The following is a 12680-nucleotide window of genomic DNA, read 5'->3' on the forward strand; positions in this document are numbered from 1 at the left end:
TTTTGTGTAATTAGGCTGTGAAATTGAAAATCCCATATTTTTCCAATAAAAGTTAACATTTTTTAATTTTTACATGGAATACAGGAGAAAAAACACCCTAACATTTCAAAAGCAATTTCTCTCGATTACGGCAATACCCCACATGTGGTCATAAACTGCTGGTTGGACAAACGGCATGGCACAAGAAAGGCAGGAGCGCTATTTGGCATGTAGATTTTGCAGGATTGGTTTCTGGGTGCCATGTCGCATTTGCAGAGCTTCTGAGGTACCATCACAGGGGAAACCCCTTAAAAATGTCCCCATTTTGGAAACTAGACCCCTTGAGGAATTCATTATAGTTTCAATGGGGTGCATGCGACTTTTTGATCAGTTTTTATTCTATTTTTAAGTGGCGTGGTGACTAAAAAACAGCAATTCTACTATTGTTTCTTTATTCCCTTTTTTTACAGCGTTCACCGTGCGCTATAAATGACATTCACTTTATTTTGCGGGGCGATATGATTACGGCCATATGTTTATAGGTTTTTTTTATGTCTTACTGCGTTTGCACGATAAAATACTTTTTATAAAAAATCATTTACTTTTTGTGTTTTATTCTAAGAGCCATAACTTTTAATTTTTCGATCAAGAAAGCCGTGTGAGGGCTTTTTTTTGTGTAACGAACTGTAGTTTCGATCAGGACCATTTTTAGGTACATGCAACTTTTTGATCTATTTTTATTCCATTTTTTGGAAGGTGAAGTGATGAAAAAATTGTGATTCTGGTATGGTTTATTATTATTATTATTTTTTTTACGGCGTTCATCGTGCGGGATAAATAACAAAATACCTTTGTAATTCAGTTTGTTACGGATGCAGCGATACCAATTATGTATAGTTTATTTACACTACCGTTCAAAAGTTTGGGGTCACCCAGACAATTTAGTGTTTTCCATGAAAACTCACACTTATATTTATCAAATGAGTTGCAAAATGACTAGAAAATATAGTCAAGACATTGACAAGGTTAGAAATAATGATTTTTATTTAAAATAATAATTTTCTCCTTCAAACTTTGCTTTCGTCAAAGAATGCTCCATTTGCAGCAATTACAGCATTGCAGACCTTTGGCATTCTAGCTGTTAATTTGCTCAGGTAATCGGGAGAAATTTCACCCCATGCTTCCAGAAGGCCCCCCCACAAGTTGGATTGGCTTGATGGGCACTTCTTGCGTACCATGCGGTCAAGCTGCTCCCACAACAGCTCTATGGGGTTGAGATCTGGTGACTGCACTGGCCACTCCATTACAGATAGAATACCAGCTGCCTGCTTCTTCCCTAAATAGTTCTTGCATAATTTGGAGGTGTGCACATTGTCCTGTTGTAGGACAGGTTGTAGGATGAAATTGGCTCCAATCAAGCGCTGTCCACAGGGTATGGCATGGCGTTGCTAAATGGAATGATAGCCTTCCTTATTCAAAATCCCTTTTACCTTGTACAAATCTCCCACTTTACCAGCACCAAAGCAACCCCAGACCATCACATTACCTCCACTATGCTTGACAGATGGCGTCAGGCACTCTTCCATCATCTTTTCAGTTGTTCTGCGTCTCACAAATGTTCTTCTGTGTGATCCAAACACCTCAAACTTCGATTCGTCTGTCCATAACACTTTTTTCCAATCTTCCTCTGTCCAATGTCTGTGTGCTTTTGCCCATATTAATCTTTTCCTTTTATTAGCCAGTCTCAGATAAGGCTTTTTCTTTGCCACTCTACCCTGAAGGCCAGCATCCCGGAGTCGCCTCTTCACTGTAGACGTTGACACTGGCGTTTTGCGGGTACTATTTAATGAAGCTGCCAGTTGAGGACCTGTGAGGCGTCTATTTCTCAAACTAGAGACTCTAATGTACTTGTCTTGTTGCTCAGTTGTGCAGCGGGGCCTCCCACTTCTCTTTCTACTCTGGTTAGAGCCTGTGTGTGCTGTCCTCTGAAGGGAGTAGTACACACCGTTGTAGGAAATCTTCAGTTTCTTGGCAATTTCTCGCATGGAATAGCCTTCATTTCTAAGAACAAAAATAGACTGTCGAGTTTCATATGAAAGCTCTCTTTTTCTAGCCATTTTGAGAGTTTAATCGAACCCACAAATGTAATGCTCCAGATTCTCAACTAGCTCAAAGGAAGGTCAGTTTTATAGCTCCTCTAAACAGCAAAGCTGTTTACAGCGGTGCTAACATAATTGCACAAGGGTTTTCAAGTGTTTTCTAATCATCCATTAGCCTTCTAACACAGTTAGCCAACACAATGTACCATTAGAACACTGGAGTGATGGTTGCTGGAAATGGGCCTCTATACACCTATGTAGATATTGCATTATAAACCAGACGTTTGCAGCTAGAATAGTCATTTAGCACATTAACAATGTATAGAGTGTATTTCTAATTAATTTAATGTTATCTTCATTGAAAAAAACCATGCTTTTCTTGCAAAAATAAGGAAATTTCTAAGTGACCCTAAACTTTTGAACGGTAGTGTATATTTTTAATAAAAAGGGACTGCTAAGGTAAAGGGGGATGTCTACTTTTATTACTTTAAAACTTTTATTTTTCTATAACTTATTTTTACTTTTTTACTTTGTCCCACTAAGGGACTTGAGGGCAGGAGGCCCAAATCGCAATTTTAATACACTGCACTACATGCGTAGTGCAGCGTATTACAGCTATCAGCTACTCGCTGATAGCAAGCATAGTGGGTCCTGACAAGGTCTCGCTAAGCTTCTGTAGATGGCATAGCTGGAGGCCATTCTTAGGCCTCCGAATGCCGTAGCAACCATCGCCGCCCGCTCCCATTATCGCGGGACTTCAATGGTGCTTTTACCCCTGAGAAACCGCGATCGCTATTGAACGCGGCTTCTAAGGGGTTAATCAGCAGGGACAACGCAATCGGTCCCCGCTGAAGGAGCTGCGGCAACTGCTGTACGAGACAGCAGTTGTCACAGCTCATAAAAGTGCCAGGAGGGGGGCGGAAGGGCGGTTATTCCCTTGACCTACTATTAGGTCACGGAGCACGAACGCTGTCGTTAGCGTGACCTAATAGTAGGTCATGGAGCGTTAAGGGGTTAATATTGCAGTGTATTGTACCAGTAATCTAAGGATTGCTGGTTCAAGTTCCCTAGAGGGACTAATAAAAAGTGTAAAAAATAGTGTAATACGTTTTTCAGGAGTTCAAATAAAAATTCCTTTACTCATTTTCCCCAATCACAAAAAAAAATAAACAAAATTGCTATCGCTACGTCTGTAAAAGTCTGAACTATTTCAATATAACATTAGTTAACTTGTCAAGTCCGAATTTCAGGGTAGCTTCCTTCTCCCTGTTATTCCACACCGAATAACCACCTCTGTAAATTGAAAGCTGAAGGCATGCCTGAAAAGAAGTAAACCAGCCAAAGAGATGTTGGTACACAGCTATCCTCAGATAGGACAGGAAGCGAACTAACTTTATTCAGAACAAAGAAACACAGGAAAATACACATGCCCCCTCCCTAGGGATGTGGGAGTGCCCAAGCCCCCACCGGCTTCTCAGCTGCAAGTTCTTCTGTACACTCTTTTTGCATTCCAGAGGGCGGTGTCTTCCATAGGTGTGTCCGACATGAACAAAGAACTTGTTATATATCAGTATATTACACAAAGAACTGAAATGTATATACATATGTGTGAGGATATTTTTGCAAACAATATACATGGTAATGATCCCTGACAGTCCCCCCTAAAAATATTATTACTCTATCCCTGAGTCTTGCCTAGCACCCTACCACTGACCACTCGAACCAGGCAGGTAGGGGTTTTGGATTTCTTCACCAGCTTGGGACGAGCTACTCCTTATAAGTAACCCCCCTTTGTACCTGGACTTCCAAAGTTTCTCAATGGTCCTATCTGTCCCTATTCTCCTCAGTATACAGGATGGTTGTCTTGATATAATCTACAAGCCGCTGCTGGTTGTAATATATATAATTAATCCAGTCTACATTTTTATTAATGGTAATAATTGTCGCACTGTCACTTACTGTCCTAATGGGACTTTTACCCCTGCAGACATAACAGGTCATGGGCAGCACAGTGACCTTCACCTCACACCTTCACATAAAACTTCTCAGATTGTAATTTGCAGCACCGTGGCATATTTACACACATTATAATTATAAACCTCAGACAATATAATAAACAATAGGGCCTCAGCTAATAACATAATGCTATCACCAATCTCATGCTATCACCCTCAGCTTTCGGGTCCCATCAGTTCATTGCCAGTCCTGTACATCATCGTCCCCTTTTTTTCCTGTCTGCTGCTCTTCACTGACTGTCACCCTCAGGGTAACCCACAGAATTGTGGAGTCAGACTACATTGGTGTCCAGTGGGGGAGTTATTATTACCCCCTCCTAGCCACTTACTTATCAAAACACTTGATACTGCTGACGGATTCACTCAGGTCTTTGGTCTTTACTTTGATCTTTGCTGATGTCATCAGGACTTGGTTTGGTCCTTCTCATCTGTCAGACACCGTCTCCTTCAGTTTACATCACCGTGCTGTACATAACACCTCATGCTGTGAGCCTGGGATGAGATCCCACGTAGACGGAGTAGTGGAGTTGTATTGTGACTACCACCAACCCTCCGCATCTGTCCTCTTCCTCCAGTTACTTGCCTGGGCGGCTGCTTAGAATTGTGACACTGCCGTCAGTTCATGATAAACGCGTTGTACTGGCTCAGGCTGTGCCTGCCGCATCTCAGTGATGGAGTTCATCATGTTAAAAGTCTTTTAGTTCTTGTTTACTGCCACTTGCTGGGGACCCCCAGCTCTGGTCAATTGTTAAAATAAATACTAATCTGGTGATAACATCATCCGCATACATTATAAACGTTGTTCTAAGTACATACAATAATGTCAGGCCAACAATTGCAAACAATATACATGGTAATGATCCCTGACAAACTCACACGGTGAACGGCGTAAAAAAATAATAATTTTAAAACACCGGAATTGCTGTTTTTTTTGGTCACAGTGATCCAAAAATCGTATGTACCAAAGAATTACTAATAAAAACTACAGCTCGACCCGCAAAAAATAAGCCTTCATGCCGCTCAATCGACGAAAAAATAAAAAAGTTATGGCTCTCAGCATTTGGACACATAAAACAATTTTTTTTTAACAAATAGTTTTTTCTTTGTGAAAGTAGTAAAACATAAATAAACTATATAAATTATATAGTTAATTATATTATATAACATTTTTTTTCCCGTTTCCCAGTTCATTATATGGTACTTTAAATAGTGGCAATAGCAACTACAATTCCCCCGCAAACAATAATCCCTCACACCACTCAATTGATGGAAAAATTTAAAGTAATGTCTCTTGGAAGGCAGGGAGTGAGAACCTAAATTGTAAAAAAACGAAAAAATGGATGGATCTTTAAAGAGTTAAACAATAATGTGTTAGGGTATGTGCACACGCTAGCTTCCTTTTACGTCTGAAAAGACAGACTGTATTCAGGAGGAAACAGCTGCGTCGTTTCAGACGTAAAAGCTCCTCCTCGCATTATGCGAGGCGTCTTTGACGCCCGTAATCTTGAGCTGTTCTTCATTGACTTCAATGAAAAACGGCTCAATTTACGTTTCAAAGAAGTGTCCTGCACTTCTTTGACGAGGCAGTCATTTTACGCGTCGTCGTTTGACAGCTGTCAAATGACGACGCGTAAATTACTGGTCGTCGGCACAGTACGTCGGCAAACCCATTCAAATGAATGGGCAGATCTTTGCCGACGTATTGTAGCCGTCTTTTCAGGCGTAAATCGAGGCATAATATGTCATAGTGACATGTCAGAACTTTTGATGGGTGTGGTCTGGGTGCTGAGACCCCCACCAATCGCTAAAACGAATATACATTACCTCCAGCCAGGACGTGATGTGTATTTAGAATCCTGACACTTCGCAAATACAAACCCGACACTACAGCACAGGAAGCGTAATCTCGTTTGAAATGACAGTTTACAGCGTAATCTCGCGAGATTACGCTTCTTGTGCTGTTGTGTTGGGATTGTATTAGCGAAGTGTCAGGATTCTGAATACACATCACGTCCTGGCTGGAGGTAATGTATATTCATTGTTAGGACACTGCAGTAATGTTATAGTGTGTTTATGTGGCTGCACATAGTGATATAGCTATATCGCTATGTGCAGTGTAAATGAATGTAGAGAAGTGTATGACGCTGATTGGTCAGCGTCATACACTTCTCTCCACAACGCCCACTTGGCTAAAAAGTAAAACAAGCCCAGTTGTCCATTGAGAAACTCATTAGCATAAAGCTAATATAGGTTATAACTCTGTCAAAAACTATAGTTTTTCTAAATAAAAAACACTGCTGTAATCTACATTACAGCGCCAATCACATAATGTACAATATAGGCCACTTATAATGTGGTGACAGAGCCTCTTTAATAACATTTAATCAATAAGTTATGTATAAATCAGAATAGTACCATTAAAAAATACAACTCATCCTGCAAAAAACAAGCCATCATAAGTCGACAAAAGAATAAAAAATGTATGGCTGTCTGAAAGCGGGAACACAAAAATAAAACAAATTCATGCAGGCCTTAACGCCGGAACAGGCTTAGTACTTTAGGCAGTGATTCCCAACCGGAGTGCCAGGTGCTGTGTGTACCGTCCCGGGATGCCGCGACACTCCGCTCATCGACTGCAAAAAATGTTTTTTTTTTTTTGCTACAAGCCCCGCCCCGACGCTTACACTAACTATGCTTGTAGCAGACGTGACGTATGCATGTCTGCACCACTTCCCACTAGAAGAGCCTGATGGAGGAAGAGGAGCCATTAACGCTGGGCAGGGTAAGTATTTCTTATATAGTTTGTTAGAAATTGTGTGAGAACTGGAGCAAGGGAAATGCTGGAAGTTGTAGTTCTCTTCTCTTATACCTCCTACCTGTAATGTCCTCTGATATCACATAACAGTCTGGACATGCTGGAAGTTGTAGTTCTCTCTTATACCTCCTCCCTGTTAAACTGTAATGTCCTCTGATATCCCTTTTTAACAGTCTGGACATGCTGGAAGTTGTAGATCTCTTCTCTTATACCCCCTCCCTGTAAATGTTCTCTAATATCACATAATAACAGCCTGGACATGCTGGAAGTTGTAGTTCTCTCCTCTTATACCTCCTCCCTGTAATATCCTCTGATATCCCTTAATAACAGCCTGGACGTGCTGAGAGTTGTAGTTCTCTCCTCTTATACCTCCTCCTTGTAATGTCCTCTGATATCCCATAATAATAGCCTGGACATTCTGGGAGTTGTAGCTCTCTCCTCTTATACATTCCTGTAATGTCCTCTGATATCACATAACAGCCTGGACATGCTGAGAGTTGTAGTATTCTCCTATACCTTCTCCCTGTACTGTCCTGAAATATCCCATAATAACAGCCTGGACGTGCAGGGAGTTGTTGTTCTCTCCTCTTATACCTCCTCCATGTAATGTCCTCTGATATTCCATAATAACAGCCTGTACATGCTGGGAGTTGTAGTTCTCTCCTCTTATACCTCCTTATTTATTCCTTCCCCAGGTGTAAGCACACTTTCTGTCTGTAATGGTTACTTTACTAGAGGGGCTGATGGTCATTTTACAGGGGGGGCTGATGGTCATTTTACTGCGGGTGACTGAGGCTGGTGGTCTCTTTACTGGGGGGGGGCTGATGGTCTCTTTACTGGGGGTGCTGATGGTCATTTTACTGTGGGGGTTGATAATTTTACTGTAAGTGGGGGTCTGATGGTCACTTTACTGGAGGGGCTGATGGTCACTTTACTGGAGGGCATACCACCCAACCCTCCTGGATCCGGCGGGACAGTCCCGGTTTCTCACCCCTGTCCCGCCGTCCCGGCGGTCTGCAAAATGTCTCGCTGGGCGTTGCATCCAAACAGCTGATCGCTGCTGACTGCAGCAGCGACCAGAAGAAGGCAGGAGTCTTGCGGCGGTGTTCTCACTGCGATCGATGCCGTCCCGGAAGTGGACCAGTCCAGTCACCTGACCTGTCATCTGACCTCACCGGTCAGGTAACTGGACTGGTCCACTCCCGGGCCGGCATCGACACCAGTGAGAACGCCGCTGCAAGACTCCTGACTTCTGACGGTGAGTGACGTCAAAAGCAGAGCGGAGAGTAGCAGCAGTAGGGCTGGCTACCTCTACCGCTCTCCGCTCTGGCGGCAATGTGGCACCTACAGGGGGACTGTGTGTTGAGCTATTTACAGGGGGGCTGTATCTGGCGCTATCTACAGGGGGGCTGTGTGTGGCGCTATCTACAGGAGGCTGTGTCTGGCGCTATCTACAGGGGGGCTGTGTCTGGAGCTATCTACTGGGGGCTGTATCTGGCGCTGTCTACAGGGGGCTGCATCTGGCGCTATCTACAGGAGGCCTGTGTCTGGCGCTATCTACAGGGGGGCTGTGTGTGGCGCTATCTACAAGGGGGCTGTGTCTGGCGCTATCTACAGGGGAGCTGTGTCTGGCGCTATCTACAGGGGGGCTGTGTCTGGAGCTATCTACAGGGGGGCTGTGTGTGGAGCTATCTACAGGGGGGCTGTGTGTGGCGCTATCTACAAGGGGGCTGTGTCTGGCGCTATCTACAGGGGAGCTGTGTCTGGCGCTATCTACAGGGGGGCTGTGTCTGGAGCTATCTACAGGGGGTCTGTGTCTGGCGCTATCTACAGGGGGGCTGTGTCTGGCACTATCTACAGGGGGGGCTGTGTGTGGCGCTATCTACAGCGGGGCTGCGTCTGGCGCTATCTACGGGGGGCTGTGTTTGGAGCTATCTACGGGGGGGGGGGCTATGTCTGGAGCTATCTACAGGGGGCTGTATCTGGCGCTATGTACAGGGGGCTGTGTCTGGTGTTATGTACAGGGGGGCTGTGTCTGGAGCTATCTACAGGTGGCTGTGTGTGTAGCTATCTACAGCGGGGCTGCGTCTGGCGCTATCTACAGGGGGCTGTGTTTGGAGCTATCTACAGGGGGGCTGTGTCTGGAGCTATCTACAGGGGGGCTTTATCTGGTGCTATGTACAGGGGGGCTGTATCTGGAGCTATATATAGGGGGCTGTGTGTGGAGCTATCTACAGGGGGGCTGTGTGTGGTGCTATCTACAGGGGGCTGTGTCTGGCGCTATCTACAGGGGGGCTGTGTCTGGCGTTATCTACAGGGGGCTGTGTCTGGCACTATGTACAGGGTGCTGTGTCTGGAGCTATATAAAGGGGGGCTGTATCTGAAGCTATCTACAGGGGGGCTGTGTGTGGCGCTATCTACAGGGGGGCTGTATCTGGCACTATGTACAGGGGGGCTGTGTCTGGAGCTATCTACAGGGGGACTGTATCTGGAGCTATCTACAGGGGGGCTGTATCTGGCACTATCTATAGGGGGCTGTGTGTGGCGCTATCTACAGGGGGCTGTGTCTGGAGCTATCTACAGTGGGGCTGTATCTGGAGCTATCTACAGGTGGCTGTATCTGGAGCTATCTACAGGGGGTTGTGTGTGGAGCTATCTACAGGGGGGCTGTGTGTGGAGCTATCTACAGGGGGCTGTATCTGGTGCTATGTACAGGGGGGCTGTGTCTGGTGTTATGTACAGGGGGGCTGTGTCTGGAGCTATTTACAGGGGCTGTGTCTGGAGCTATCTATAGGGGGCTGTGTGTGGAGCTATCTACAGGGGGGCTGTGTATGGTGCTATCTACAGGGGGGCAGTGTCTGGCGCTATCTACAGGGGGGCTGTGTCTGGCGCTATCTACAGGGGGCTGTGGCTGGCACTATGTACAGGGGGCTGTGTCTGGAGCTATATACAGGGGGGCTGTATCTGGAGCTATCTACAGGGGGGCTGTGTGTTGCGCTATCTACAGGGGGCTGTGTCTGGCGCTATCTACAGGGGGCTGTGTCTGGCACTATGTACAGGGTGCTGTGTCTGGAGCTATATAAAGGGGGGCTGTATCTGGAGCTATCTACAGGGGGGCTGTGTGTGGCGCTATCTACAGGGGGACTGTATCTGGCACTATGTACAGGGGCGCTGTGTCTGGAGCTATCTACAGGGGGACTGTATCTGGAGCTATCTACAGGGGGGCTGTATCTGGCACTATCTATAGGGGGCTGTGTGTGGCGCTATCTACAGGGGGCTGTGTCTGGAGCTATCTACAGTGGGGCTGTATCTGGAGCTATCTACAGGTGGCTGTATCTGGAGCTATCTACAGGGGGTTGTGTGTGGAGCTATCTACAGGGGGGCTGTGTGTGGAGCTATCTACAGGGGGCTGTATCTGGTGCTATGTACAGGGGGGCTGTGTCTGGTGTTATGTACAGGGGGGCTGTGTCTGGAGCTATTTACAGGGGCTGTGTCTGGAGCTATCTATAGGGGGCTGTGTGTGGAGCTATCTACAGGGGGGCTGTGTATGGTGCTATCTACAGGGGGGCAGTGTCTGGCGCTATCTACAGGGGGGCTGTGTCTGGCGCTATCTACAGGGGGCTGTGGCTGGCACTATGTACAGGGGGCTGTGTCTGGAGCTATATACAGGGGGGCTGTATCTGGAGCTATCTACAGGGGGGCTGTGTGTTGCGCTATCTACAGGGGGCTGTGTCTGGCGCTATCTACAGGGGGCTGTGTCTGGCACTATGTACAGGGTGCTGTGTCTGGAGCTATATAAAGGGGGGCTGTATCTGGAGCTATCTACAGGGGGGCTGTGTGTGGCGCTATCTACAGGGGGACTGTATCTGGCACTATGTACAGGGGCGCTGTGTCTGGAGCTATCTACAGGGGGACTGTATCTGGAGCTATCTACAGGGGGGCTGTATCTGGCACTATCTATAGGGGGCTGTGTGTGGCGCTATCTACAGGGGGCTGTGTCTGGAGCTATCTACAGTGGGGCTGTATCTGGAGCTATCTACAGGTGGTTGTATCTGGAGCTATCTACAGGGGGTTGTGTGTGGAGCTATCTACAGGGGGGCTGTGTGTGGAGCTATCTACAGGGGGCTGTATCTGGTGCTATGTACAGGGGGGCTGTGTCTGGTGTTATGTACAGGGGGGCTGTGTCTGGAGCTATTTACAGGGGCTGTGTCTGGAGCTATCTATAGGGGGCTGTGTGTGGAGCTATCTACAGGGGGGCTGTGTATGGTGCTATCTACAGGGGGGCAGTGTCTGGCGCTATCTACAGGGGGGCTGTGTCTGGCGCTATCTACAGGGGGCTGTGTCTGGCACTATGTACAGGGGGCTGTGTCTGGAGCTATATACAGGGGGGCTGTATCTGGAGCTATCTAGAGGGGGGCTGTGTGTTGCGCTATCTACAGGGGGACTGTATCTGGCGCTATGTACAGGGGGCTGTGTCTGTAGCTATCTACAGGGGGCTGTATCTGGCGCTATCTATAGGGTGCTGTGTTTGGAGCTATCTACAGGGGGCTGTGTGTGGCGCTATCTACAGGGGGCTATATCTGGAGCTATCTACAGTGGGGCTGTATCTGGAGCTATCTACAGGTGGCTGTATCTGGAGCTATCTACAGGGGGGTTGTGTGTGGAGCTATCTACAGGGGGGCTGTGTGTGGAGCTATCTACAGGGTGCTGTATCTGGTGCTATGTACACGGGGGCTGTGTCTGGTGTTATGTACAGGGGGGCTGTGTCTGGAGCTATTTACAGGGGCTGTGTCTGGAGCTATCTATAGGGGGCTGTATGTGGAGCTATCTACAGGGGGGCAGTGTCTGGCGCTATCTACAGGGGGGCTGTGTCTGGCGCTATCTACAGGGGGCTGTGTCTGGCACTATGTACAGGGGGCTGTGTCTGGAGCTATCTACAGGGGGGCTGTGTGTTGCGCTATCTACAGGGGGACTGTATCTGGCGCTATGTACAGGGGGGCTGTGCCTGTAGCTATCTACAGGGGGGCTGTATCTGGAGCTATCTACAGGAGGGCTGTATCTGGCGCTATCTATAGGGGGCTGTGTGTGGAGCTATCTACAGGGGGCTGTGTGTGGCGCTATCTACATGGGGCTGTATCTGAAGCTATCTACAGGGGGGCTGTATCTGGAGCTATCTGCAGGTGGCTGTATCTGGAGCTATCTACAGGGGGGTTGTGTGTGGAGTTATTTACAGGGGGGCTCTGGTGGATGATTTTTCCATTGACCGGTATAAGAGTTACACAACTGGAAAAAAAAATCCCCATCATTTAACTCTCCTACCTGTCAATTGAAAAGTCATCAACCACAGGGTCTCCCTCTTGACTTTCATTGTTCTCAGCCTTTTGGTTTGTCCTGCAGCTGCTGCTATGGTGATGAGAAAATGTTATACCCAAGATAGGAAAAGTAACATAAAGACGATATAACCGAGCTGCAGTGACAAGGTGCGCTTGTTATTTGCAGAAGGATCTGGCTGTGATTTGATGTGTTGATGCAGGATATTGGGCGTGGTTAGGGGGCATGGCTTAAATGTCCCTCTTTTCTGAATTCAAAAGTTAGGAGGTATGGTAACACATACTTCAATATTAACGTAAAAGAAACCAAAAACCCTAAACCATGTTTAACCTTCCTAATTTCACTAGAGGGAGCCAGAGCTTTTGTTATATATTTCCCGGGTCTTGTAGCATTGCAACAATGTAGGCTATCCAATCATTTCTGTGGGGTTTCAACAGCATG

The sequence above is a fragment of the Rhinoderma darwinii genome, chromosome 2 (assembly GCF_050947455.1).
Source record: "Rhinoderma darwinii isolate aRhiDar2 chromosome 2, aRhiDar2.hap1, whole genome shotgun sequence".
In the NCBI taxonomy this organism is placed as follows: domain Eukaryota; kingdom Metazoa; phylum Chordata; class Amphibia; order Anura; family Rhinodermatidae; genus Rhinoderma; species Rhinoderma darwinii.